Consider the following 6,956-nt stretch of genomic DNA (forward strand, 5'->3'; position numbering starts at 1 on the left):
CTCCGCGCCCCTGCCGCCCGCCTGCGGCCCCCGGCCCCGCAGCGACGCGGTCGCCGCCACCTCCGAGAAGGAGCTTCACCCACACCGACTGCCGTGGGCACAGTAATTACATAACGCCCTCCGGATTGTGGAGAGGGAGGAGGATTTTAGGCACGAAAACACAGTGAGTTGTAGAATTTGAAACACATCTGGCCGTCTGCCCCGGCGACGCTAGAGAACTGTGTTGTTTTTTATTAAGAGTATGTACGACAGCATGTACCCCATTAGAAACTGTCCTCCGGAAAGGTGGTCATTATGGAGTCGGGTGTTCTCTGAACAAGACTGAAAACATTTTCTGCCCACGTATGCTTTTAAAAATTCCTATTCTTTCTTTGTAGCTGTGCCTCGACTGTTCGGCATAGTTGGAAATATGAGTCTTAACAGTATTGTCAGGAAGCCGACGCCGTATATGTATTTTCCCTTTACAGATAAAGAATTTGTAGCTGGCTGATGCCTTTACTGACCAGAAAATAATTAACGTGGCTGTTGGATTTTAAAACCACTTCTCTTCTACTGCCGAATGCAGCAGTGCCTTACACGGTAACAAGCCTCAGACATGTTAACGCCATGACAATAGAATTTATTTCCTAAAGACGTGTTTATTTTCCGCTGTGCGTAGAGGCAGGCTAGAGACTTGGAGACAGGTAGGGGTGTGTTTTACCATCTGCTCATGTTTAGGGCAGTCAGACTCCGTATCTTTTATATTTTCAGCCACAAGGATTTTGAAGTTTGCCATTCCCAGAGAAGTCTTTCCGTGATCCAACATTTTCTCTTGGAGAACATGCGCCGTCCATAGCAACACGGTCCAAGTTATTTGGAAAACAACAACCAAGCATGGCAGTGTTAGGTATTTAGAGGTTGAGCCAGCGTTAAATCCTGTGCCTAAGCGGGTATTCAGCTTCCTTCCAGCATTTAGCACAAACTTGAAGTCAGTGTTGGGAAAATGACCTGCCTCAAGGTTACCTGTGGCTACAGGGGTTTTCAGTCCGAAGAGAAGGGCATGCAGTTTAAGCAAGAGAAGCTCGATTAATTTAGTGAAGCACTCCACCTTCTTTAAGTAGGGGGACGACAGCTGCAAGAGTATAATCAACGTAAATTTAAAAGTGTAAAAAAGTATTTTAAATAGAAAGTTATAAGCTTGCAAGTTAGGAAGGAAGGAAGGAATAAAAGAAGGAAAAGAGTTGGAAAAGCATTTTGTTTTTGTGAAAATTGCCTGATAGGTAGTTTTGTCAATGTAGAGCTAAGCTATTTTCTGAACTATCTGTTACATCTTCTCAGTGCCTATAAATAATGCTGGCAAACACATTTGCCTTTCCTCTACAGAACATCTGCCTTATTAACTATAAAATACCTCTGTGTTAATAGTCTGAAGTGAAAGAAATTTTAATTAAAAATTAAATGTGTCCGGTATACAGTGGCGATGTCTGAGGTGAAGTTCTGTTACTCCAAAAGGCCGGTGCAAAACGCGTGGTTCCCTCCAGATAGACGTCAGTTTCCAGAGAAGATGACTTTCCTGCATCCAGATGGGAGAGAAGCATTTCCTGCCTGTTTTCCTTCCCCATCGTCGTTGCTGATGCCTGAGCTTACAAAAACGACTGCAAAGCTCTTCCTGAAGAATAACCATTTAGGTACTAATGTCCCCAAAATAAAATCCTACCGTCTCATTTTTTGATAGTTTCTTGCTTCTGAATTAGCTCTTGGCTGTAGTTTTGCTTTTTAAAAACACAACCATCGGTATTCCCACAGCTGCTTTCCCCTGAAATGAGTGAGAAGGGTCATCTGAGTATGCTCCTTCCTGAGACAGACCTCAGTCCCTAACCCTTACCCTAACCCTTTGCCATCCTACCCAGCATGCATCTGTGCATTTTCTGCGTGTTCACATTTCCCTAACTTTGTCTTTCACATACGGTTTCTTGGTGTTATGTGCAGGCTTTTGTAGAAGCATTCAGAGCTAATGCCCCACCAAGAACTCAACTGGAGAAGAGATCTTTGAGCTTGGTGGCTGTGTACCGACATCTCCTTCAGAGGCTGTGGGACTGTTGGGCCTTCAGCTTCAGAGGAATCACCATGTTCACCTCCCCGAGCCCACGATAGGTTGACGTTCCCTACCACAGTGTCACATGCCCCCTAAGTTGGGGCTGACATGCCCAGTGTAAGTGGGCATGTCACATGTCAGCCCATTTTCTTTTAAAATGAAGGAATAACTGAAAGACACAAAAAATAGATGTTTTCTTTATAAACATCTCTTAAGGTGTTTAAAATATTTACCTGTAAAACTATGAGATAATCCCTGTGTATCCAGAAAGATAAACTTCGCTCATTACCTCTCTTTCGGATATCTTGCTGCTTTGAGAGACAGCCCCCCCACCCCCATGCACCCCACTGATTTCTTGAACATTCTTTGGAGATAACAGACACTGCAGAAGAAATGATATTTCAGGGTATTGGGAAAATTTTTCACCCACAATCTTATGCCTGGATTAATTTATTTCTCACTTGGGCAAAAAAGGAAATGTTATAAAGTCTAAATGTTGAAGCAACATAAAAATTTCCACAGAGAAATTTTACTTCAACTGAAGAAAATAATAAGAGTGAGCCACCAACTTACTTTGATAAAAAATGAGCTTTTAATTTTGTCTTCCACTGCATTATATAAGCCGACGCTGGCTGCATCTATATGTATGTCCTCCACGTCAGGATTTCAAAGACAGGAGAAAGCCCAGTACACATGGTAATGATAGAAAACACAGCAGGAGTGCCTTCTCTTCTCGTACGTGTGCACAAGACGAAAGCTCCTCAGAACGCAGTGGCGTTTATTTGGTGCAGACCGCTCATGCTATGCGTACTGGATGGCATAGCTGCTTAGCTACATTCCGCGAAAAGCAGAACAGCGCTTTATTTCTTTAAGATACCAAATGCTTCACACAGAGGGTGGAGGATTAAATATTTTAAGGCAAGCCCGCAGACATCGTTCATGCCTTTGGTCGACTGCACTAGGATTCTTCCGTGGATGCTGGTACACATGTCTCTTGAAATCCTAGACTCTGAGATAGTCTTCAAACCACAACACAACTTCTCGTTGCCGTGTCTTGGGTTTTGTAAACAGTTTATACAGAGAGAACAAGCAGGTCTCGGAAATGGCCAGACGCTGAAATAAGCCCTGGTTCTGATGGATGCGACCAGTCTAGTGTATGACTGTGTTCTTGTCATCTTCCAGATGACGTTTCTTTCTTTATCTTCTTCTTGCCCATGACTGAAATGTAAATTAGTCAGGCCTGGCTTTTATGCTGTGGAACTCTATGTAACTTTGTAATTGAAGTTCATGAAGTTAGAACTCAAATTATTGATGAGGTCGAGTTATGTCATTTTGAAACTGTAATGTCTGGCCTGGAGGCGACCTCCGGAAAAAGCTCAGGGAAGCCCACATTTTCTGCAAATGTTAATATCACAGTCGACTTAGATGCCCTCTGCAGAACTCACTGGCCCTGACGTGAACTTACTCTTCTTCTGAGAAATTAAAAAGGACTCACAATCAAGTATAAGTTGTATCTGTTGATTTCTTCATTAATGAGAAATGAATATCTCCTTCTGAAACAATCTTTAGCCAGCTGCAACCAGACAAGCTACCGTAGCTGTTGTGGCTGAATCTACTGTTTGAGGGATGTTTCTTTTTGTTTCCAAATTATCTTGCAGTTAAAGTTCAGGATTCGTGATATTTATTATCTGTGCTTTTTTCATTAAAAGTCCTGTGGGTTTGATTAGACATGAATAACTACCGTCTACATCTATTTTTGTGCAACAGATAATTATTTGGGGAAAGAAAGCAAAACTACAAGAAAAGCAGCAATTTTTGGTCGAGTCTATAATTTCCAAGCTTTTTCATGCTTCTGTGCCTATATTTACCACTTGAATGAAAGTAAATAATAACTTTTAATAATGCTTTTGGAAAACTCCTTTAAGAAACAAAGTAATTTATAAATATTGCACTAGCCTTATATTTAATATGTATATTTTCCAATTAAGGGTGGTTTTGAGTACTATAGATGTGGGCTCAAGTTTCTTCTCAGCATTTATTGTCTGTTACGGCTCTGTCTAGACATCTCCTCAAAACCTCATGTGGTCACAGAAGGGGCTTTTCAGTGGTGGCTGGACCTAGGGTGTGTGGTGCTGGGCTCAAGAGTGTGTGATTAGTAAACCAGCCCACTGATTGGTTTGGCGTGGTTTTGAGCATAGGCAATGGGTAGGTGTGTGAGTGCTGCCTGCCCTAAGGGTTGAAGCCTGGACAGAATAAAAGGGAGAGAAAGAGGGCTGCTGCTGTTGCTTGCTGTTTCTTTGCTGCTTTGCTGCCTTCTGCCCACCATGAACTGTTTCTCCTCTGTGATGCCCCTCTGCCATGCCACCCTGCCTTGGAGCCAGCCAACTATGGACTGAACGTCTGCAAACCATGAGCCAAAATAAACCTTTCCTTCAACTTTGGGTGTGGAGTGTTTAGTCTCAGCAATGACAGAAGTAACTAAGGCCTTACCTGCATGTCCTAAGCCAGTGGCTTCAGCCCGCTAGACCTCACCCAGCTTCCCGGTAAGTTTGTGTTTTGTATTTGGCACAGGTAGAGCAAAACAACACAAGCACATGGCCTAGCACAGCATCAGGTACACAGTAAGTGCTTGTAAAACACTTACATCACTTATCCCTGCCTTTGATTCAGATGGCAATGGAAAGAGTAGCTCATTAGACCTCAGAGTGATCTGTTCAGGAGCAATGCACAGTAATATTCTGAGCCTCCCAGAGGAAAACTGTGGTAAATTACTGCATTGGTAGGGAAGAATTAAGAGCTGGTACATGGGGGAAAAAAATTGAGATACTTCAAAACAAAAAGACAAAATAAAAACTGTCCTAGAATCTGGAGACTATTGACAAGGTCCACACGAGCAGGGCCCGGGCAGCAGTCTTAGTGTTGTGATTTTGACTTAGCCATGTTTTAGCAGAGCTATCTTCAAAAGGGTTTCTGCAGGACTCCAGCATGCCTGGGGGCTCTAACCCAACCCCAGGTGCACTAAGCCAGGTGTGTCATTGAACAGCTCCTCATTGGCGCTATATGGTAATGCATGTTACTGAAGTTAATCTAACCATAGCAGGAAAGAAGTGGTGACTTACAGAAGGTATCCTCACCTTCAGAGAACTTGGTGGACAGCTCAGGGTCCTAGAATCCCAAGATTAAGGGAGGATCATAGAAATTCTAAGTTGACAAAGAATATGGCGATTCTACTAGAGGGATCTTATTCACATCAATTGTCTCATCATGGTTATTAGTGGCACACACTTTTGCTTTAAATACAGCATCCTTGGATGATTAAGGGGGTGACCCTCCTGGCTAAAGAGGAAGGGGGTGCTGTTAGATCTAGGGTCAAGTTAAAGATCATGACTGGGTAAGGTGTAAGGTGCAGGATGAAAGATAAATCAACGCTCCTTTAAATGGTCAGGATTTAGTTGTGAGGTTATTGGAGTTTGTATGGAAGAAAATTTTGATCCCAAGTCAGACAGTCCTAAGTTCAGAAAGCAGCAGTCAGCTCAGCCTCTTTGTGGAGATCTGGGTCCCATGGGAGGAGTCCAGGATGGCTGGGCTGAGACACCACTTAGTCTGGTAATCGCGGAGAAGGAGGAACATGCGTCAGATGCAAGGAGACATGGATGTGGGAAATCAAGCTGGAAAACCACGGCAATTTCAGGAGAACAGGAAAAGATAAAGGGACCTTCAGAAGTTCCAGGGATATGTCTGAAGTTTGGAAGGCTTGGTTACTGGCTGCAGGAGCAGTGCTCATCTCTACTGTATATTGGGAATAGAGGGTGTGTGTGCGTGTGCCGTGTGTGTGTGTGTGTGTGTGTGTGTGTGTGTGTGCGCGCGCGTGCTGTCTTCAGCCAGATGCCCTCCCTCCCAGTGTCACACGCTTGGCCCCCTCTGGACATGCGCCACCATCTGGATGGCATGGAGCCCCCTGCTCCATCCATGGCTCTCTCCTTGTGCTTTGGAACGCTCTCGTCTATGATGCAAGAACTTCTCTAAGTCCTCATCTTTTTCACTAAAGGTGCTGCCTCCCACACGCAGTCCTAATAGAAGCCTACTTCTCTCAAGAAGATGCTGCATCCTCAGGAATCCTCCTCACCTTTGAGATCACTCTAGCAAACCTCTTTCTTACTTATTTAGAGACTGTTATTTATTGAGGAGTTGGAACTTTACTGCTCTGTCTCTAACCCAAGTCCTCATCTTTGATTACTTCAACTTGCAGATGGAGGATGCATTCAAAATTCTGACATCCACATCTGTGATTTTTATAAAAAATAAACATGTTTCAACCACATATTTTCACTGTCTGATCATGTATTTTGCCATCTTTAAAACATCGTACCTTATCAGTAGTAAATTTAGAGCTTCACATCTTACCAAATCATTCTACCCTTTCAGTTCTTTTGCTTCACGACTCCCACGACATTACTGATCAACTGCTTCACAAAGGTGCTTTGGTTTCTTTTCTGACTTTACCACATGGATCATTTTATTCTGTGTTTCTTGTCCTCTTGGAAACTCAGATTCAGTGTGCTACCACTTCCACCCATCTTGGCCTCACCCCTTATCCCAGGGAGCCCGCAGGTGAGTTCTGCACAATTCTGAGGACGCTGTCTTAACATTTGCTCTAAAACAAGGATATAAGTTACACATTCAGTCTACAGACCCACTGGATCCAAAACTCCATCACGACTTGATCTCCAAATGCCTGCAAGCTGGTGAACGATAGTGGCTTTTCAGGTCCCCAGGCATTGGTGTGTTGGGGGGCCTCTTTATGAGAGCCACACACTGCTCTAACCAAGGAGTTTTGTGATGGATTAAAGTGTTTTGATGTTGGAGTAATTAAAAGATGACA

The 6,956-nt window shown here is 43.5% G+C and overlaps 1 long non-coding RNA gene across 1 annotated transcript; it reads left to right on the forward strand.

Moving 5' to 3' along the window:
- Nucleotides 1-17: 17 nt before the first annotated feature.
- On the forward strand, nt 18-1,692 carry LOC102023874. Its single transcript, XR_262867.2, has 3 exons — nt 18-163; nt 468-579; nt 1,455-1,692. It is a non-coding gene; the product is annotated as an uncharacterized LOC102023874 (long non-coding RNA).
- Nucleotides 1,693-6,956: the final 5,264 nt, after the last annotated feature.

This window comes from Chinchilla lanigera, unplaced genomic scaffold (assembly GCF_000276665.1).
Source record: "Chinchilla lanigera isolate Chin_1 unplaced genomic scaffold, ChiLan1.0 scaffold00055, whole genome shotgun sequence".
Taxonomy (NCBI): Eukaryota; Metazoa; Chordata; class Mammalia; order Rodentia; family Chinchillidae; genus Chinchilla; species Chinchilla lanigera.